The following is a 23,454-nucleotide window of genomic DNA, read 5'->3' as shown; positions in this document are numbered from 1 at the left end:
CACATATACTTAAAAAGTCCCATATAAAATCATCTTCACAAACCTCTGAAGTTGAAATAGTTAACAGGAGCAGTACAACATGAACTTATAATTGTTTCCTCCACTACATCTTTCTTATGTCTAATGCAGATTAAGAAGACTATTTGCAATTGTTTAGTCTCATTCATAGGCAGCACTAGCAACTCCTAGTTGCTTCATTACACCTTTTATTCAATTTTACTTTTCCACCAATAGGTGGCAGTAGCAACGTCTCTTTCACACAATAGTGTGATAAATAGAAATAGCGGCATCCAATAAATAAATAAAATAAATATGGGTGCCGCCTTTACTTCAATGAAACAATCCAGGCAGGTTCACAGAAAGAGTTAAGTCCCCAAGACTTAATTCCCAAAGGCTCTGTGGTAGAAAATAATTGTAGGGAGGCTATTCATGTTTACACGCCCACGTCATCTTATCTCTGGCTTTATAAATCTACTTTCTATTTGAGAGAAAACTTTGCAACTCATCTAGCACAGTCATCATGCTGCCTGCCAGTTGCTCTCAAGAGTCCATTTGCTTCTTATCCATATTCTTCAGATAATGCAAACTGTATTAAAATGAGGGCAAATGACCTAATTTCATCAGAGTTAAATTGGGTTACATTCACCTCTGATAACTAGACCTAGATATTGGCCTACTTAATCCTACAGCTTTATCACTTCCTATACAATACAAATGCAATGGTTTTGCTGCTTTAATTCAGAAGGATCAGGTATCGATAGTCTGTTATCTCAGAGAATGTTATTGGAATACTACAGTTCGGGAGTGGGTGAATGAGGCAGTGTACAGAATGAAAGGGTTTACTAATATCCCTTCAAAGGGTACACCCATCTGTCATTAATGTTCAGAGGAGACACCAAAATGACTGGAGTTGTGTGTATTTCTTTGCCCTCTACTGAATTAGGCTTACTCAATAGTTTTTCAGTTCCCTCTGTTAGCTTAGTTAGTAGAGCGTTTTCTTCAGCTGCACAAGGTAGAGGGCTATGTGTTCTTGTACCCAAAGGTCACAAGTTTTATTCTTCGTGCCTTATGTACCGGGCTGGCTGTTGATAATGGTGCAGCCGTGGTCAGTACACAAAACAAGAGGGAAACAGCTCTCAGAGTAGTGCAAATATAACAGGTGGAAAAGTAATTCTTAGGTAGATGAACTGTGGCAGAGCCAGGGTCCATGCAGCTGAGTGGAAACTCAGCAGGAGTCCCAGAATAGGCAACAAGAAGGCACCTCAGTTTTAGTTTGATTTACAAGTTTTCTTGCGCAACAGAAGCAAACTGATATTTTCTGGCTGCATTTGCCTTCATGCAGCTTAACAGCCTTTAAACATGGAACACAACAATATTATAAACAAGAGATGTAGCTTTCCAGAGCTCCCTGTCCCAGCTTCTAGTCAGAAACTCTTTCTATTTCCAGGAGCCCTGAAAGGCTTGAGTCTCAGTTATAAAGCTTTCTTGATTACCTCAGGTGTAGGCCTGAAGAGTAGGGAGTCCTTGAGTTACTCTCAGTTTCAGAGGACACTTCCAGCTGGGACACTGAAACCTTTCAAATGTCCACACCAGTGTCTGGCTCAGCAAGGCTTCTCCACTAGGTCACAGCTCGGGTAAGGTGTCTCATGACAGTGGGATCATTTATACAGAGCACCAAAAGGTCTGGATAGCCCTCCTGAAGATACTATCAGAAATTTGGCCCAACATGCAAGTTTTAATTTTGATTTTTTTTAAAGAAGCTTTTTATAATTCTTTGGCAAATAGAAACCTTCCATTAATTTATTATTTTTTGTAAATCCAGTTTTTGAGTAACAAGTGTTTTCCCTGCAATGTTTTTAATCCAAACAATGCAACATTATGTAAGTTCATCAAAGTAATAAACTCTCGTTCATTTTCAGTGTCCCTTTGCGCTTTGAAGGCATGTAGGATTGTTATAAAAGCCCTACAGCCCAACACCAAGGTCATTGTTGTTTTAAAAGGCGAGGCTGCTGTAAGGTTTAGGAAGCACTCAGGAGGTTTGTGAGCTGGTGACAAGGCACAGCTAGTGGACACAGCTCAGCTTGAATCAGTCCAGGCTTCTGAAAACATCTGGCTCTCATTGATCATGCTCAGAGTAACAGTTCCTCCCAGGAACACCATTGTATTTGCTTAGCACTCTCATATTAGTAAATCAATATGTTTCCTTACGGTGATTGTTTGTGCCCAACAACAGCATGCGGTAGTCACTGCCAGTCTGACGGCTGATCAAGGAGATACCTGAGAGTTCAGAGGCTGGAACTGGCAAATGTTAATAAACATGGTCCTCTTTAAGCCATGAGGAAAGTTTCTTTAATAAATGCCTGATCATGCAAGGTGCTGATTGCCCTCAACTATTATTGAAGTCAATGGGAGATGAGGTCCACTCAGCAGTTCAGAAGAGGGGCTCAGCATCTTCCCGGATTTGCTCTAAAACAGCTTATTGATATTTCTAAATAGAGAGGTGTTGCTTGATGCCCACTGTGATGGGACTACCTGAAAACAAAGGAGAACGACTGGCTATGTAGACCTATATCCTGATCCTGTGGTCCTCATTGAGAAAAAAATCCTGAAGTCAGTAGCAGCTGTCCCTGAGCAAGTACTCCCTGAAATCAGGCCCCCATAACTCAGTATGAATGGCTTTGAATGGAGATGTACTTAAAGTACCACAGTGAACCAATAATACCAAGAAAAATACTTTAGAATAAACAGAGGGAGAATGATGCGACTTTGAAGATTATTTAAAAACCCCACTGAGTTTGAACTTAAACTAAAGCTAAATGATTCTCAGGCAGAAGCAAATGTTATCTGCTCTCATATGAAGTGCACTTAGAAGTACATTCATTATTATTTTTATTAAAGTGTAAGTTTTCTGGGAACGTTTTTAAAGGGACACCGTCCACTTAAAAAAAAGAGTCACATTGCTAGCTGACTTTTTAAAATCTGTTGTAACATCTAAGATTACTTGAACTGAAACACATTCAAGAGAAAAAAACACACTTTTTTCCAGTTTGTTTATTGTATACATTTCATGGCACTTTGTGTGCAGGCAGTCAATTCTCCTGTTTGTGTGGGTCTCATACTTTCAATACGGGAGAAAAAAATCACGTTTTGAAGAACAGGAAAATGTGAACGTGACAATGTGACTCACGGATATGTGTAGTACCAGAAGCTACTTTGAATTCCATTCTCAAAATTTAATTTTAAGTCAATCGACCCTTAAAGACAAACAAAAGTTCATTTGTTCACATAGTAGAGCTGCTAAATTGCCACATTACAGCTAGAACAAATATGTGATCTTACCTATCATCTTGTCTTCATAACTGAAACCCTAATGTTATGCAGTCCAAAGACAAGAAGGCTGGAAGTGACATCATCCATAACGTGTGTCTCCCTGCACTGGTAAACAGAAACTGAGATTTTTGATAACTAGGAATGTTACTAAAATAATAAAGCTCATGGAAGCTGTAACCAGGGAGGATTTAGATAGAGAATAATTAACCATGAAATTATGATCCAACTCAATAAAGTGCCAAAATTCATCCAACTAATTTCAGAGGCTTCTTTTCATGGCTGTTAAAAAGACAGGAGAAAAATGATCTTATCTGTAGCCTCTCCTCCCACTGACCAAGTGAATGATTGCCTTTACATTCATAGATGATTTGTCTGTAGTTATATTTATTGGTAAAAAAAATAGGGCAGTTCAGAGTATTAAAATTAAATGACAAGCTTAATTCTTTGGTGCTCGCTGGTCCAGAATAATGCTGCTGAACATCAGTGTATTTGAGCATTTACATTAAACATAGTGAAACATACATCACTTGGAGTCAAGGAGCTAAATTACACTACAACCTTATAAACCCCTTCCTTACTGTGTAAGGACTTGATTCTACTCCCATAGTAGCACTAGGAAATTTCAATGGGAGCTTGAATCAAGAACTCATATTTTGAGGTAGGGGATACTTTGAAACAGGTTAATCAGAGAATAGTAATCTTACCTACTTGTGCTTGCTCAAAACTGATCACTCTTGCTGGATACAGGACAGGAGACCTTTTGGAGTTAAAAAAAAGAGCCATTTCAGAAATACTGGGTAACTTACATACAAACATAATATCATAACATCCTTGAGGAGAGTTTTGCTTTTAAACACAGCAATACAACTTTTTGTGGAGGCTGTATCCCCAAATGTTTTACACAGTTGAACCATATAAAGTTAAAATAAAATGTAATAGGCTGGAATTAAGAGGTGAGCAGGACAGAAATCTTCATATTAGATTTTAAAATAAATGGAGTGCTGAGAAGATGCAAGATGTCTCTTAGGTCAGCAGTGGCCAGACTGTGAAAGGCTAGTGAAGGGGGTTGGTGCTAGCAGTGAAGACAGTAAAGAAAAAGCCAGGTTACTAGGTAGGCTACAGCAAGTCTATGATGCAGGGTTATAAGTGATGCAACCAATTTGGAACTGAATCCTGAAATGAAAAGGCAGCTAATGGAACCATTAGAGGTTGGGAATAATGTGATTGTGATTCTTATCAGGTTAAGATGCATCCAAGTGTCATTATTTGAATCCACTTTGATTGCATTTCTGCTAATGCACTTAGATTTAAAACCCATATTTACAGATGTTTAAAGATAGAGTGGCTGGCAATTTCTGGACACTGTTTTTTGTTTGAAAATGCCAATTTGTCAAAACAAAAACTGTTTTGTGACAATGTATCGGTTTTGATTAAACTTTCCATTCTGGACCTGGGAAATCTTCCTGGAAAATTTCTGGTCAAAACAAGAAAGATTGACTAGCTCCAGAATAGACAGTAGTCCTGTTGTCAGCTTGAACCAATGCGAAATGAAAACAAGTGTCAAAACCTCAACATTTTTTATGAAACTAAATTCTTGTTTTAAAGCCAGGTCTTATAATTGGGCAATGAAGAGCAGTATTCAGCAAACAGTGTCTCAACCACAATTAAATATTGTGCCAAATTTAAAAACATTTCTAGCCATTTGTAAATGTCTAGATACAAAAGGGCCAGAAAGCTATTTAATGGTTTTGAACACTTTGTGCACTTGTGAAACTCAAGGATGCTTCTGATTTAATAAATAAAAGAGGGATTTGAAATGAAGGACAAGAAATTTGTGTTTGCTGCATTGGCAGAGGGGGAACCACTGGAAGACTAAAAGAGAGGTGGGGTGATGTTAGAATGACAAGCCACTTCGAATGGATTTGAGAGGGGTGAGGTGGCAGGTATGAAGGCCAGAGAGAAGGAGATTACAATAGACAAAGCACATAATGATTAGGGCTTGGATAAGAGTTGTGCCTCTAGGACTCAGCAGGGGTGACATTAGTGGCCCCTAAAGCTTGAGCCATTAGCACATTTTGCCATAACAATATAAACCTAGTCACCAGCTTAAACAACAATAAGAGTTATTCACTAAACCAATGAAGCTGAGCTGAGCCCTTTAATGGGAGAGGACTAGCCGTGTACTGTACCGGCAAAGTGCTCCTGGTGTGGCTGCATCTCTAGGAGCAGAGCTGTACTTTGTACCAGTGTAGTAAAATCACCCCCGCGAGCAAACTAATGGTACTAATAAAAGCACAGTTTTCCCAGCATTACTGCATCTACGCCAGGGGCTTCTCCCAGCCCAGCTGTGTTGGTCAGAGACCGCACCTTGTCCACGTCCCTGACTAACACAACTATGCTGGCAAAAGTCTAGTGCAGTCATAGGGTAGATAGATCTTCAATATATACACCACAGGAAGCACTGAGGTTGCCGTCCTTAACTGGGGGTCAATAAGAAAGGTAGATCTCAAGGCAGCTGTCAAGTTGATCTGGTGCTGATAGCAGTGATAGTAATATAAGCTACTTCCTCAGTTCATTTGCACATTACAATCCTATTGGTTCTTGGATTCACGGGGGAGTGGGGGCGCAGATATGCTTATAGCATATGATTGTGTCATTTAGTTAAAGGAAATAATCGATTCCTAGAAGAATACTTGTAGGGTTCTGTTAATTTCATTAAATGACATCAAGTCTGTGTTACCTTTGATGGCAGGCTCAACAGAAGTCCAAGGATTGGATGGACCATGGAGATGGAACTACTTGTTCCTCTAGATCAGGAATGAGGTTTGCCTCACTGCTGCTTTTGTTGCACCTTTTATGGAGATAGGGAGGACGCAGATTTGATTGCTGTCAATCATCACCTTTTTCACCAGTACTAAACTCACATGAAAAAGAAACTTAACAGCCATCTGAATCCAAGTTTGTTCTGTAAGCCTGTCAGAGTACGCTTTGGTATTAGTATAACGGAGTGTATGTATTGCTTCAACAGCCATCAAATCAAACTAGTACCTACACATCCTGGTAACCGAAATAAAGTTCTTAAAGGAGAAAATCTTATGCAGAATTGACAGCTCATGGCTTGAAAAATGAGCAAGTCAGTTTTGTCTTGACATCACCTAACAGCAGGAAACCACTGTCTTGTGATATATTCTGTTGATGCTGGGCTTGATTCACCCCAATCCAGATTAAACTAGCTTTTACTTGTATAACCCAGGGTGGGAATGTCTGCCTGGAGGGGGTTTGCAGGAAAGATACCTGCAATCCCTTCTGCCTGATGGGGTGATAGTCATCCAGTACAGCCCCAGGTAGTTGGGGTTCAATGGTGCTTAAATTGACTGACCATATTTCCTGGGCAGCCTCCCATGGAATCCCAGTTGCTGCTTAAAGTTCCCCTTCTCCACAGGACCCTCCACTGGGAACGAGCACCGGAAACACTGCCTCCCATCCTCAGTGGCAAATTCCTTTTGAACTGCACAGACCTTCACTAGTGCAAGGGCAGTTCAGTTTGTGCCTACCCTTTGAGAGATGAATAGAGGTTGTCATCATCTTAAGTCTCTCAGTTATATATATGCCTTATAACTTCTACAGGGGAATTATAATACGCCCATAGGTTCCTTTCTGTTTAGTAAAGGCTTACACATGCAGCAGCTATGACTTTGCTCAACCAGGTTCCACTACATTATGTGGACCATTGGGGTTGATATTCAAGTGTTACACACTGGTTCTCACTGTGATTACTGAGAAAAAGAAATGGCTAAGGGAAGCAAGAGGAAATGAAATATTAATTTAAATTGTAGCTGATGAATTTTTCATAGTGTGAGCCAAATGAATAGGAGACCAAAGCCGCTTTCAGGAGGAAATGGAACTTACAACCTTATATATATATGGCTTAAGCTGGAATTTGTGAATGCAGTTTATAAGTGTTCTGTGCTGTACTGGCAATAACAGGAGTCACCGTTCAATGATTAATAACACAGGCTTCACTCTTTCGTACCTTCACATAAACTATATTAATTTCCAAATACAGATTTCTTCAGCTAGAAAAAGCTGCTTATCAAGGTGATGTTCACTCATTCTAGCTTTGCACTAAACCTGTGACAACGAGAAGGTTTTATATTTTATCTATCTCTGCCCTGGAAAAGCTAAATATAGCAAATTGAGATAAAACTTTGACCCATCTAGGAAAATAAACATGATTCAATTAAAAGAGCAAGACTTGTTTTATAAGGGAGAAATCTGATGTGCTCCTTTTGCTACAACTGTTCCTCCTCATGCCTAAAGCTAATGTGTGCTCTGAAGACATTTCTAATGCCAAGCCCTTAGAAGGCAGCCCTCATCAGTTTGGGCTTTTCTCCTTGCGACCAATCTGTGTCACATATTTTTATACAAAGTTTAAAATGTCCTGGGTTAAAATAAAACAATGGTGCATTTTTAAATACAATTTCCAAAATATTCACTGTAAAATACATTTTTCCATAAGCAGGGTCAAGTTGAATCTCTTCCTGCTTGTACATGCTGAAGTAAAACATAGCAGTTTAACAAGTGTGTCCAAATGCAGTCAGACTAAGGTGCAAGTAACTATGGCTGGTCAATACTGAACACTTACATAGGCTTAGCTACATTTCTTCAGGGTGTGAAAAAGCCACACCCCTGAGATGGAATTAAGAACATAAGAATGGCCATACTGGGTCAGACCAAAGGTCCATCTAGCCGAGTATCCTGTCTACCGACAGTGGCCAATGCCAGGTGCCCCAGAGGGAGTGAACCTAACAGGTAATGATCAAGTGATCTCTCTCCTGCCATCCATCTCCACCCTCTCACAGATAGAGGCTAAGGACACCATTCCTTACCTATCATGATGAATCGCCATTAATGGACTTAACCTCCATGAATTTATCCAGTTATCTTTTAAATGCTGTTGTAGTCCTAACCTTCACAACCTCCTCAGGTAAGGAGTTCCACAAGTTGACTATGCGCTGTGTGAAGAACTTCCTTTTATTTATTTTAAACCTGCTGTCTATTCATTTCATTTGGTGACCCCTAGTTCTTGTATTATGGGAAGAAGTAAATAACTTTTCCTTATCTACTTTCTCCACATCACTCATAATTTTATATACCTCTATCATATCCCCCCTTAGTCTCCTCTTTACCATGCTGAAAAGTCCTAGCCTCTTTAATCTCTCCTCATATGGGACCCATTCCAAACCTCTAATCATTTTAGTTGCCCTTCTCTGAACCTTTTCTAGTGCCAGTATCTTTTTTGACATGAGGCAACCACATCTGTACACAATATTCAAGATGTCAGCGTACCATGGATTTATATAAGGGCAATAATATATTTTCTGTCTTATTCTCTATCCCATTTTTAATGATTCCTAACATCCTGTTTGCTTTTTTGAGCGCCTCTGTACAGTGCATGTACATCTTCAGAGAACTATCCATGATGACTCCAAGATCTTTTTCCTGGTTTGTTGAAGCGAAATTAGCCCCCATCATATTGTATGTATAGTTGGGGTTATTTTTTCCAATGTGCATTACATTTATCCACATTAAATTTCATTTGTCATTTTGTTACCCAATCGCTTAGTTTTGTGAGATCTTTTTAAAGTTCTTCACAGTCTGCTTTGGTCTTAACTATCTTGAGCAGTTTAGTATCATATGAAACTTTGCCACCTCACTGTTTACCCCTTTCTCCAGATCATTTATGAATAAGTTGAATAGGATTGGTCCTAGGACTGACCCTTGGGGAACACCACTAGTTACCCCTCTCCAGTCTGAGAATTTACCATTAATTCCTACCCTTTGTTCCCTGTCTTTTAACCAGTTCTCATTCCATGAAAGAACCTTCCCTTTTATCTCATGACAACTTAATTTACGTGAGAGCCTTTGGTGAGGGACCTTGTCAAAGGCTTTCTGGAAATCTAAGTACACTACTTGCACTGGATCCCCCTTGTCCACATGTTTGTTGACCCCTTCAAAGAACTCTAATAGAATTCTTCTGTCAACCTAGCTACTGCCTTTTGGGGAGGTGCATTAACTATAGCAAGGGGAGAAGCCCTCCTGTCACTGTAGTGAGTGTCTATATTGAAGCACTACAGCGGTGCAATTATGCTGCTGTAGCATTTTAAATGTAGACATAGCCTGAATCTAACATCGCTCCCTCTTGGGTCGGTCTTTTCACAGTTGGCATTTCTTAAGGCACAGAGGTTCTGCAGAAGACTGCAGTGGTTCTCACCTCCCTTAGAACCTTTCTTTAGGGATCACAGATTGGTGCAGTGGGAAGACTGATGTTTTTATTTCAGCTTTTTTTACAATGAAAAGTGTTTCATCTGATGGTGAAAGCCCTTTCCTATCTGGCATGGACAACGAGATAAGATTATAATAATGAAGTAAATCATTTCTCTCACCCGTCTAATCTGGGATGGGTTGGGTACCACATTTATTCCAGCCTTGTAATTAATGTAGTTTGTTTACTTACTAACAAATCCTTGCAGACTTTTAGCTGACTGGAATGCATAAATAATTACATTTCTCTGGGCTCCAAACAGGCAAGTATTTTGATCATGTAGCCTAGCTGAAGTTACTAGATCAGATATGCTGACTTTCATAATCCTAGAATCAAATAATCGTATGACTGGAATGGACCCTGAGAGATTATCTAATCCAGTGCCCTGTACTCATGGCAAGAGTGAGTATTATCTAGACCATCTCAGCGTAAAGAACGGTTAGATCTCAGTTTGATATTTTTGATACACACAGCGTTAGTGACTTTTTTTCAAACATGAAAAAATACATTTGTTTGAATAGCCCTTTAGCTCAGAAACAAAATGAATGGGTACTATAGACAGATGTATGTAGCCTGTTAATATGTTTCAGTGTTTAAATGGCCAGCCAGTAAACAGAACAAATCAGGATACAATCTCAGTAGCGAGTTATACTGTAGCTGCTTTAGCATTCATATGTAAAATTCACACTGATGATTTATGACATTTCCAAAAACTTGTGGCAGATTGGCTGTAACAAATTACTGCTGGTTCTTTGACATAATTTGTATTTTCAGAATTTACTGTCACATTTTATCTTATAATTGTAACAAGAAATAATTGTATGTATGTGTGACGAACTGGGACTGTTCTTAATGTGGTCTTTGAATGCTGAGTGGGGAGTGTTGGCCTGGGAGGACGGTCTGCATTGGGGGATGGGAGACTGGCCTTGAGGGAAGATACCTGAGCATGTAATGTGAGAACCCAGGAAGGGGTTAGAGGCCAAGTGACACCTCTGCCCGGGAAGCTGAACAAAGGCTGCGGGGGAGGAGACTCTGGGGAGTGAGAGAGTTTCAGGAGCTGGCTGGGGAATGGAGGGAAGCACAGACAGGGCTCTGACCCCCCAGTGGGGCTGTGGTGCTCCTGGGACTCCAAGATGGACCTAATTGGGGAGGATCCTGTTGTCTGTACCTGCAAGACCTGTCTTGGACTGTGTTCCTGTCGTCTAAATAAACCTTCTGCTTTACTGGCTGGCTGACAATCATGGTGAATTGCAGGAAGCTGGGGGTGCAGGGCCTTGTGTCCCCCTACACTCCTTGACAGTATGTATTTACAATTGAATGGTATATTCTCTACGCTAGATTTCTTTAAATTCTAGTACTTCAGCTTTTCCTAGATCTCAGATTCCATGTTAATATTATGAGCTGAGTAAAACCTTGTTATAGTCAAGTTAAAACCTCGTTGAGATTGGTAGGTGTGAAGCCACTCTTCAATTAACATAACTATAAGCGGAAGACCTACCTAAGAGAAAAGGTATGTGAACCTGCCCAAGAGCTTTTGGTTCAGTATTGTTTTGTATAGGGATGGGGGGCGGGGTTTATTGGGGGGGGAGGGAGAGGATAGAGAGATCAGACAGATTCTGAGGTTAGACAAAAACTAAGGCCTTGGCTACACTTGTGCGTTATAGCACAATAAAACCGCCAAGGCACTCTCCCTCACTCCCTGGCCATACTGGCAAGGCATGTAGAGAACTTTAACTCTGCAGCTGCAGTGCTCCTGGTCCTCCACTTCCCCGAGAGAAATAATGTTTGTTGCACTCTCGCTGGGGCGCTATGGTGCCAATGTGGACACCTAATGCGCTTTGATTGGCTCTGATTGGCCTCCGGAAGTGTCCCACAATGCCTCTCCTAGCCACTCTGGTCATCACTTTTGAACTCTGCTGCCCTGTCCTCAGGTGACCAAGCATCAGACTTTCCCTTTAAATTCCCTGGGAATTTTGAAAATCCCCTTCCTGTTTTCTCAGCCAGGCTTGGAGTGCTCTCAGTGCATCTTTCCAGGTGGCCATGCCTCCATGCGCCAGGCAATCCCTTGTATAGAGCAATGGTGAAGTGCTGGACCTCATCAGTGTTTGGGGGGAGGAAGCTGTGCACTCCCAACTGCGCTCCAGCAGTTGGAATAATGATAACTTCAGGCACATATCAAGGGTCATGATGGACAGGGGCTATGAATGGGGTGCGGTGCAGTGTCAGGTTAAAGCGAAGGAGGTGCAGAATGCCTACTGCAAAGCCTACGAGACAAATGGCAGCTCCAGTGCTGCCCCCATGAGCTGAAAATTCTACAAAGAGCCTGATGCGATACCTGAGGGCGATCCCACCTCCACTGCAACGACCACCATGGACACTTCTGAGCCCAGCACAGCAAGGGAGGGTGGGAGGAGGAGGAGCAGGAAAGTGTGAGCAATGGTGCTGAGGTGGGGGGAGACACCCCGGAGTCCCTAGATGCATGCAGCCAGGAGCTCTTCTCGAGCCAGGAGGAAGGCAGCCAGTCATGGCGTCCAGTGCTTGGGGAAGGACAAACAACAGAGAAGGTTCCTTGTAAGCAACTTTCTTTTTGGGAAGCAAGTTTTTAGGTATGGGCTCTTTGGGAGAAGAGGCTTAGGGCTGCATGCATGCCCAGATGCGGAATAGCGCATTGATGTGGTCTATCACATTGCGGTAATCAGCATCGGTGATCTCTTCAAAAGTCTCAGCCAGAACATGGCCAATGTGCCTGCGCAGGTTTATTGGGAGAGCCAGTGTGCTTCTTGTCCCAGTCAGGCTAACGTGTCTGTGCCACTGTGCTGTGAGGGGCAGGGGGACCATTGCTGCACACAGGCAAGCTGCATATGGGCCAGGGCGGAAACTGCGTTGTAGGAGAAGACCCTCTTTTGCTTCCCTGGTCACCCTCAGGATCGAGATATCTTTTAGGACGAACTCCTGTGGAGAATGTTGGGACAGTGTTCACTGTGGGTGGCCCCTGCAGCTGTTGGCTCTCCCCAAGGCACAGAAACCCAAAGGACAGTACAGCCATGAAACAATCAGTCCTCACAGAGCCTGTGCTTACTCACCATTTCTGGGGCTCCCATGGGTTATGTGCACTCGCGTTGGGACAGGCAAATTATGGTTTTTGTGATTGCCCTCCTTAAGTGCGGGGGAATCATTACTCTGTCTGGTGTGTACAATGCTGCCTCTTTTAAGTGTTGCATTTTGCCTGTCTAGGTGGAACCTTGAGATCTCAGCCGTCATTCTTATCACTGGCCAACAGACTGAGAAGACTCTGGAAGAGGCCGCATAAAAGCAAAGAAGACATGCTGTATGAAGTCATACAGCAGTCTGTAAATGAGAATCGAGGCACAGAAGTGGAGGGAAAGCGAAAGGAGGATCCTCCAAGAAAATGCAATGCACTGGTGGCAAACCACGGAAAATGGCTAATTAGCATAATTGAGCCCCAAGTGGACTTTATCCACATGCTCGTCACCATGCAGGCAGAACACTACTGTGCTTGCCCCCTCCCCTCCGCAGGCCTTGTCCCAAAACTCTTCCTTTTGTGCCCTCATGCCCCTTCCAACCCACTTTCCCCAACATCCGGGTTCTTATCACCCCCAGCTGCCTCCTACACCTGTAGCTTCACCATCCACCCATGAAAACTACGACCCTTATCCATTGCACTCAGCCCCCCTCAACATGCCTTACAGCCATCCTGAAGTGCAGCACTCAGTGCACAGCACTTCAGACAGAATTCAAGAGTATGAAATCAGGACATTCTCAAGCCTATGAGTGAACCGGGTCCCACCCCCTTGCCCTTTTGGTATTTCTGTGTTACTGTGGTTTTTTTCAATAAATGAATTTTCTTTTCAATAAATGGAGGTTTTTTATTTTGAAAACATACTTTATTAGTGCATAAAGCAAAATAAACCTTAGTCTAGGAAAGCAACAAGCACTGCAAAACAGTGTACCAAACACAGCCACTGTACTTCGCTCCCGTGTAGGGCACCAGACGTTAGTGGTGGCTTTCAGCCTCAAATTGCTCCCTCAAGGTATCCCTAAGCCTTGCAGCCCCACGCTGGGCCCCTCTAATAGCCCTGCTCTCTGGCTGTGCAAATTCACCCTCTAGGTGTTGAACCTCTGAAGCCCATGCCTGAGTGAAGTTTTCACCCTTCCCTTCACAAATATTATGGAGGGTACAGCACACAGATATAACCTCGGGGATGCTGTCTTCGGCCAAGTCCAGCTTTCCATAAAGAGAGCACCAACAGCCTTTTAAATGGCCAAAAGCACACTCCACAGTCTTTCGGCACTGGCTCAGCCTGTAGTTGAATCGTTCCTGGCTGCTGTCCAGGCTCCCTGTGTAGGGTTTCATGAGCCATGGCATTAAAGGGTAAGCGGAGGTCTCCAAGGATCACAATAGGCATTTCGACCAGGGGCGACTCCAGGCACCAGCACACCAAGCACGTGTTTGGGGTGGCAAGCTGTGGGGGGCACTCTGCTGGTCACCATGAGGGCGGCAGCCAGGTTGCCTTCGGCAGCATGCCTGTGGAGGGTCCCCTGGTCCTGCGGCTTCGGCGAACCTCCTGCAGGCATGCCACTGAATCCATGGGACTGGGGACCTTCTGCAGGCAAGCCGCTGAGGGCAACCTGCCTGCAGTGCTTGGGGTGGCAAAATACCTAGAGCCGCCCCTGATTTCGACTTCCCTTATGGTCATCCTCTGGTCTGGGAAAAAAGTTCTGGCTTGCAGCTTCTTGAACAGGGCAGTGTTCCAAAAGATTAGTGCATCGTGCACTCTTCCAGGCCAGCCCGCGTTAATGTCAATGAAACGACCACGGTGATCCACAAGTGCCTGGAGAACCATGGAGAAATACCCCTTTCGGTTAACGTATTCGGAGGCTAGGTGGGTTGGTGCCAGACTAGGAATATGCGTCCCATCTATCGCCCCTCCTCAGTTAGGGAAACCCATTTGTTCAAAGCCAGCCACAATGTCATGCATGTTACCCAGAGTCACGGTTCTTCTGAGCAGGACGTGATTAATGGCCCTGCAACCTTGCATCAACACAATTCCAACTGTCGACACAATTCCAGCTCTCAATCTTGTGTCCTTGCACTGCAGGGTGGGGGTGAGCTCTGCACATAGTTCCATGAAAGTGGCTTTTCTCATCTGAAAGTTCTGCAGCCACTGATCGGCAGCTCAGTCCAGGGGTGGGCAACCTTTCAGCAGTGGTATGCCGAGTCTTCATTTATACCCTCTAATTTAAGGCTTCGCGTGCCAGTAATGCATTTTAACATTTTTTAGAAGGCTTCGCTATAATCTATATTATATAACCAAACTACTGTTATATGTAAAGTAAACAAGGTTTTCAAAATGTTTCAAAGCTTTATTTAAAATTAAATTAAAATGCAGCTCTTATTAGTTTAGTGTGATCCTTGCCCTTGCTTTTCCTTGCTGAGTTTTCCAATGTCTGGTGCATATTTGGATACTTTAAGCTGCACACAGGCTTCTGAGTGATCACTTGTTAACCGGCTACGAGAGGGACAGAGGACAGATTTCATGTGTGAAAATACCTGTTCACACAGGTATGTGGATCCAAATGCTGAAAGCATTGCAAAAGCTATTTTCTTCGAACAGTTAAATTTCACTGGCACAGATGTCCAACAGGTCAGAATAGAGGCCCCATGATCTCTCTTGGTGGCTTCAAGTGCGCTCCGCAGATCCACAAACTTTGATGTCCTCAATTCTGAGCTTTTTAACTGAATGAGTTGCATTTCAAAATCTTCAACACCCATCCACTGAAATACAGACAAATCCAAGTTGCTTTCGTTGAACTTTTCAGGTTTAATTAGAAAAGAAAGCATTGGGCTAAAGCCTTGGAAATCTTGAAATCTGTCAGAAAATTCTGATTCCAGTTCTTGGATGTACTTTCCAATCTCATCAACATTGACAGTGCAACATGTCGATAGCTCTTTTATGAGTTGGAAATAGCGGAAAGTAGAAGTTTGAATATCCCTGGAAAAAACTGCTAGTTTCACAACAAATGCTTTCCAGGCCTCATAAAGATCCAGAACTGTTTGCTCTGAACCATGGAGACGGAGGTTGAGTTCGTTTAGGTGAGCGGTGATATCAGTTAGAAACATGAGCTTACACAGCCATTTGTCATCATCCAGTTTGGTTTAGTTTTGTTCTTTTCCGACAAAAAGGCCTTGATTGCATCAAAACAGTTTACAAAGCACACCAAAACCTTGCCACGACTTAGCCACCGAATGTTGCTGTGAAGTGGGATGTCTTTATAAGCACTGTCCATCTCTTCTAGCAGTGCTTGAAATTGTCTGTGAGTCAGAAAGCAGATTGAGCAACAAGGAAATTCACAATTTGCACCACTGTATTCATCACATTATTAAGCTCTGAATTAGAAATTTTAGCACACAGGTTTTCTTGATGGATGATACAGTGAAATTTGACTGTCGGATGGCCAATTTGGTCTTCAAGCAACTTTACAAATCCCTTCTGTTTTCCGACCATGGCAGGAGCACCATCTGTGGTCACATAAAATATTTTTCTGATATCAGCTCCTCGTTCTTCAAAATAGTTTACAAAACTTTCCAGTATATCTTCCCCCTTTGTTGTGCCATGCAGGGGTTTTAGGCAACAAAGTTCCTCTTGGATTTCATTGGAAACACAGTATCTTGCAACAGCAGCCAAACGTGGAACATCGTTTATATCCACACTCTCATCAACTGCAACACTAAACACTCCTGTGTCTTTCAATGCAGTCGTCTACTTTTCCTTAATGTTTTCTGCCATTTCACTTATGCGTCTCTCAACTGTTTTGGCAGAGATGGGGAGTTCTTTTATTCTAGATATGATTGTATCTTTATTTGGCAAATCATTGAACAAAATCTCCGAACTGCTGAGAAAAACTTTTTATATATTCCCCATCTGTAAACGGCTTTCCATTTTTTGCAATGCACTGTGCAGTCTTATAACTTCCTTCTGTAGCTTGATTTTTACTTACACTTACTCTTTTAAAAACACTACTTTGCTTAACATAGGCTGCTATTGCCTTTTTGATTGATTCAGTCTTGTCTTCTTCGTCAAGAAAAGTTTTCTCGTGCTTAATTTCAAAATGTCATCGAACACTTGATGTGCAACAAACAACACTTTCATAACAGAAAGCACAAATAGTACGGTCCTTCTTTTCAATAAACCCAAATGTGTCTGTCCAAGCAGGCTGAAATGATCGGACATCTAGCTTCACTTTCTTAGGAGCTGCCATTTTGTCAAATGTTCCCTTCAATTCTTAGTGGGGAAAAAAATGTCGATAGAAGGCAGGTACAAGGTAAAATGCAGTCTGGTCCGAGAAAAAAGCAATTTTAAGATGGGGGTGCTGAGCTGCACCCTCTCTTCCCTTGTGTACAACCCTCACTGACCCAGGCTGGGATCAGTGGGCCACAGCAGTGAGGCTGCAGAACAGTGATCCAAGGCCAGGAGAAGAGCCCAGGGTGGCCTGCAGGGATTCCAGGCCAGAAAGCAAGCTGAGCAGGGCTGGAGATCTAGACCGGCTGGCAGGAGGTTAGCAACTGGAACCCCAGATTGGTAGCTGAGGTGAGTGAGCTGGCAGAAGGTAGCTGAGGTGAGTGAGCTGGCCCCGGTAGGGCTGAGCAGGGCCACAGGCCTCGACCCTGTCTGGAAGGATGCCTGCACAACGTAAGTGGGGCTGCCGCAGGGGGGACTCCGGCTGACAAGGGACCAGCAGTGGGAATCACAGAGTGGCTGCAGGCTGAATGGCTCAGTCCGCTGCCGCTCTGGGGTTTCAGCCAGGGGCTCCTACCAGCTGGGGTCTCCGCCCCCTGCCAGCCTGGGGTTCCTTCCCCCGGATGGCAGTGGGTGCTGAGTGGGGCTGCGGTGGGAGGACCCCGGCTGGCAAAGGTCCGGCAGCTGGAATCACAGAGCGGCTGCCGGCTAAATGGCTCAGGCCGCTGCCGCTCTGGGGTTTCAGCCGCGGGCTCCTGCCAGCTGGGGTCTCAGCCCCTTGCCAACCTGGGGTTCCTTCCCCCAAGCCAGCAGTGGGTGCTGAGTGGGACTGGCAGAGGGTCCCCGGCTGGCAGGAGCCAGCAGCAGAAAGCGCCAGAGCGGCGGCGGGCTGAGCCGCTCAGCCCACCCTGGGTGCCATTAAAAATTGGCTTGCATGCCACAGATTGCCAGCCCCTGCTGTAGTGGATGCACCTCTCTCAGCTATCATGATTTTAGTGGGCCATTGTAATTCTGAGCACTAGGAACTGTGGCATTCTGCATTTGAGACAAACATGAGGTCTCAGCCTTGATTATTTTATTTCTGTAAATGTAATTTGATGTTTCTAGGTGCTGGGTGAGAATATGTTGTTCTGTCCTCACCAAACCTAACTAGAGTTCTCCGTGGAAGGGCGCAGAAAATGGCAGGCACTGACTTCCTAAGAAATGGAGAAGAATGGTTTAATTTCAATATTCATATATGTACCTTTAGCAACTCTTCCTTTTCTCCCTTTACTGGGGACTCTGCCCCTGAAACATTGCCAAAGCTGTTGAGAGGCCTAGTATATGGATTGATCTTTGCCTTCCTCGTCTCTTTATTTCAGGTCCTGCCTACTATCAGTAGCAGCCGCTACACCCAAATTTTGCAGCAAAGCTAATTATTCTACAAAGGGGGAATTATGAAGCAATTAACGGAAACGGGGCATAAAAGCATAACATCACAGCTGCCTTCCTCTTTCAAGCCTCAGCTCAGTGCTTAATTTGTGCCAGAGCTTGCCAGGGCTGACGCCTGGCACCTCTAGACTTGGCAGTTCCTAGCTCCAGCACCTCTGGCCTCGCTACATCAGTTAGGAATGTAAAAAAATTACTAGAGCCCTAACGCCACATTCATTACAAATTAAACACTGCCTCACCCTGTCTCTTGTGGATCCATCTGCCATTGGCGGCCCCCATCCTCCAAAACTAGCCACACACTCCCTCCTCCTATGGCAGTGCTAAGATCTGCCCAAGGAGCGCTCTGCTTCAGTGCACCTCAGGGGTTGTGCAGCTAGGGAAAATGGCTGCTAGGCAGAACTCCATGCAGTGGAGTCTGCAAGTCTCTGGTATTCCCTGAAGTACTGCAATCCTTCCATCACTAGTTACCTCTATTCCTCCAGATAGCCACACAAAATCCCACTCTTTTTTATAGCTTTGGCTGGTAAAATGATTGTGCTTCTTCTCTATTTCAGAGGCACATCTCACTACAATCCTCCACGTCTCTGTTACCGCTAGACTGTTCTTACCACAATGCTGCACTCTGACTGGGACTCGTAAAACCCATGCAAATGCTTCTGCTAGTACATAATGCAGGTAATCAGCTTCTGAACATGGCACATATTACATCCTGGTACACAGGGAAGATCATATTACACAAATAGGCTGCCTGTGCAAATGGGTTCCAGTTTATTAGCTTGCCTTTAACACAACAGATGTTTGGAATCGAAGCATCAGTGTTTATTTCTCACCTTCCTTCCTTTTTGTATTCAGACAGCTTTAGCTTTTAAATCAGTTTTAGCTTTTAAATCCCATCTGAAAGAATTTTTATTTGATGTTGCTTTTAATTGTGCTGAATCGTTAAGCACTGTGGAACTTCTGTGAAGGACACTGTCGAAACAGACAGACGCACACACAAATGTACCCAATGAAGGACAAGATGTTTTCTGTCGAAATCAGGAAAAGACAGCATGGAGAAAATTTATGGGGAAAATGCAGCAACTTTCAAAGTACTGTGATAGAATGAAATTGTGTTATTTGATGGACGGAAGGCTCACTAACTAAGCAAGAAGGAATCGGGGTGCTGATACAATTCGTATAGTGGTGAGGGCTGAGAATCATTGAACTAAATTATAAACTCTGGATATGATGGAAATCACTTCAAGCCAACGGGTGGGGCAGCACCCCTAGTTCCAGCACCTATCGAAAGAACAGCATTTAGTGAATATTAATGGTAAAGAGAATAAAGCCTCTATCTGCTGTCATATTGTATAGTGATACTCTGCTGTCAAAGTATTGTCCTCAGATGAAACCACAATTATTGATGCTCTGTCTTTGGGATGATAATGTAGATAACTAGTATTAATTTTATGCTCTCTGTGTGAGTACAGTATAATTTATTATACAATACATACTGTTATATTATTATAAATTATAATCTAATTTATACCAGACACACACTGTATCAAGTGGGATGTACATGCTAATGCTTTCAATTGTACATTATATTTATTTATTATAGTATATTAAAATAGCTCCTAAGGCCAGAAGGGACCACTGTGATCACCTAGTCTGACCTCCTGCATAACACAGGCCATAGAACCGCAGCAAGATAATTCCTGTTTGAGCTAGAGCATTAGTATAGATCAATACACTACATAAGAGCTAAGTAACACAATGATATACATAGTATAAAGTGGAATGTACATGCTAATTATTTGTATTATACATATATATTAACATAAAGTATTGAAATTACCTAGTGCTCTGTTCATTTACTAGTGAATCCTCACAATAGGAGGCAGAGTAAGTCTTGTCTTCATTTTACAAAGAGAGAAACTGAGAAGAGAGATGCAGATGTGATAGAGACACTCCACTGTCTTATTCTTTATGTAGTCACATGAGGCTTGATCCAAAACCTAATGAAGACTCCCAAGAATTCAGTGGACTTTGGACTAGGCAAAATGAGTTCTTTCAGATGCACCTGTGTGCAAAATGGGTATGAAATGCTAATAAGTCAGAATGGAAGCATTTATCTCCCATTCTCCTCTGGTATGAATGACTACACAAGGCACAGAGCAGGAGAGAATCAAGCCCAAAATGTCTGTCCCAAGGTTACAAATAGAGCTGGTACTAGAATAAAGGATCAGATCGCAGGAGTTCCTCCTTGCCTGTTTTGTTCTCAGGCCGCAAACCCAAGCTGAATTTCTGGCAGCCATCCATATAGGCAGTGAAAGGGTGGAATAGTAATATCTAATATGCATGCTGCACTTCTCTTCAGAAAAAGGTCACTTGGAAGACAGAGAAATAGAAGAACTCTTCTGGATATTTTTTCATCTAATTAGGCAACTTTGCATCTGTAATCATTGTCTTTTGCAATTGCATTATCCTGGGGATTTACCTAAGGAGAAAATTCAATATCAGGATATTAGGAAGTTAAAAAATGCATCACAGTCTTGCTATAGCTGGCAATATGCTTACTGTAGCTGCTGGTTGCAGGGAGGGAGAACTGGCTATTTTAAAATAAAAAGTATTATTAATTTTTTCTCTTATATAGGGTCCTGAAGTCATGTTCATTGATGACACAACTTAGCTCTGGTCTACGCTGGGGAAAGGATCGATCTAAGTTAAACAACTTCAGCTACATGAATAATGTAGCTGACATTGACGTACTTAGATCAACTTACCGTGGTGTCTTCACCATGGTAAGTCGACTGCTGCCACTCCCTCATCAACTCTGCCTGTGCTTCTTGCAGTGCTGGAGCACAGGAGTCAATGGGAGAGCGCTTGGGATGTGATTTATCGCATCTAGACTGTACGCAATAAATTGATCCCCGCTGGATCGATCACTGCCCGCCAATCGGGCGGGTAGTGTAGACATACCCTTAGTGTCACACAATCTAACTATAAGAAAGTTTCTTCCAATCTGGGGATGGGAACCTCATGGGCGGGCACCAGGATTGTTCATGGGACAACACAAAATAACAGTGTAGGAAAAAGGGAGGTGCAACACGTATCTGTAGGCTACAGCTGGCGTGAAGATTACAATGCCTTCCTAATCAGTGAACTAATATCAGGATTGTGACAGAAAAACAGTTCCAATAGGTTTAATTTTATAGTACTGAAGTCACTGGAGTTACTTCAGATTTGAGAACACAAATTGGCCTTACATATTTATCACTTTACTGCACAATCATGAAATGGTCAATGATGGAACTGATAACAAAGGAAGCAAGGAATGAATGGAAACATCCCATTGTTGGCCTGCAGGTATTGAGGGCCTACTGTGTTAGTTTATTTTTAAAAGATACTAGACACCGAACAGGACAACCTAATTTTTTTTTATTGGTGAAAAGATTCTGTTGAAACAATCCCGAGAAACAAAGAAGTGGAAATCTGTTCAAACAGGGTTACTGTATTCTGCTCAAATCCATCTTAATCCAGCTTTTTTTTTAGCAATGTGTTAATTTTTAAGGCAGTTATTATTTTAAGATCTATGTTTTGGTCTATCTATTATTCAGAAATGTCAGCCCTCTACAATTACAGAAAAATGGGCTTTAATTCTGTTACAGCAAATGGTTGGGAAACCAGCCACAGAGCAGCATGAGATATGAAGTATTTATTTTGATTCCTTAAAGTGTTGCACAAATTAGACTTCTAAAGACTGTTAGATGAGATCCAGCAAGACTCGAGGGAAACAGGATAGTCCATCGCAGAGAACATTGGGCCAGGTTCTCCTCTGTCTTGGTCCCTGGGTAATCATTTATTCCTGTGTAAAGTGGGTTTAAAATGCTACCTAACCAAAATAGTACTATTGTGCACTCATTTTACACAGGTGTAAATGATGGCACAAGGTGCAAGCCTGTTGAGTATCAGGCCTACTGATATATATCTGTATATAGCCTGGCTGGTAATTTCCATCTTGCCTCCCAAAATAGGATTGTTACAATGTGCGCTACATGAGTCCAGTTAGAAACTTGAAGTATGAATTGTGGCTACCAACTTTATAAAGGGATATTTGTCATGGGTAGCATGTTACCCTGATACTCTGTGATCTCCACTAGTTTCCAATTTGTTTTGGGGTACCATTTAATGTATAAATCCTTCAATAAGTTGAGTTCAGGTTACCTTAGAGATAGTCTTTCTGCTCGTATGAGACCATGCCACTTAGAATCATAGAATATCAGGGTTGGAAGGGACCTCAGGAGATCATCTAGTCCAACCTCCTGCTCAAAGTAAGACCAGTTCCCAATTAAATCATCCCAGCCAGGGCTTTGTCAAGCCTGATCTTCAAAACCTCCACCACCTCCCTAGGTAACCCATTCCAGTGCTTCACCACCCTCCTAGTGAAAAAGTTTTTCCTAATATCCAACCTAAACCTCCCCCACTGCAACTTGAGACCATTACTTCTTTGTTCTGTCATCTGGTACCACTGAGAACAGTCTAGATCCAGCCTCTTTGAAACCCCCTTTCAGAGAGTTGAAAGCAGCTATCAAATCACCCCTCATTCTTCTCTTCTGCAGACTAAACAATCCCAGTTCCCAGTTGAGCACAGCTGAAGCACTGATGCTATTAGTCCTCTTGTTTAATCAGGAAGCTGACAAAAGGGGAGGGTGTTTTCAATGAGGATTCCTCAGTGGTGGAATTCACTCCCCCACCTGTTTTGCCAGAGCAGTAATTTGGGTCATGGTACTAGGTTTACCAGTTCTCCTAGGCCTTCTCTGGCAAGGGCAGAGGTTAGTGGTGAAGTAAGCAAGAAGGTTTATTTTTCAGGGGCAGATCTGTGAATGTTTACTCTGGGTGTTTTGTTTTATTGGTTGCTATGTATTTTCTCTGTGCAGAGAGCCCAGAGCACTGGAAGTGTACGTTTATTACATCAAAAGTAAAAGACTGTATGTGATGCAAGCCTCAGTGATACAAATGATCTTTCGATTCACCACCTGCCTTATTTGTCTATTTTGTCCTCCTGTCCTGTCCTGTCCTGTCTGACAGTCTGTGAGCTCTCTGAGGCAGGAGCTGTCTCTTTTGTTA

The sequence above is a fragment of the Gopherus evgoodei genome, chromosome 2, assembly GCF_007399415.2.
Source record: "Gopherus evgoodei ecotype Sinaloan lineage chromosome 2, rGopEvg1_v1.p, whole genome shotgun sequence".
Classification (NCBI taxonomy): domain Eukaryota; kingdom Metazoa; phylum Chordata; order Testudines; family Testudinidae; genus Gopherus; species Gopherus evgoodei.
Note: the sequence above shows the minus strand (reverse complement) of the source record.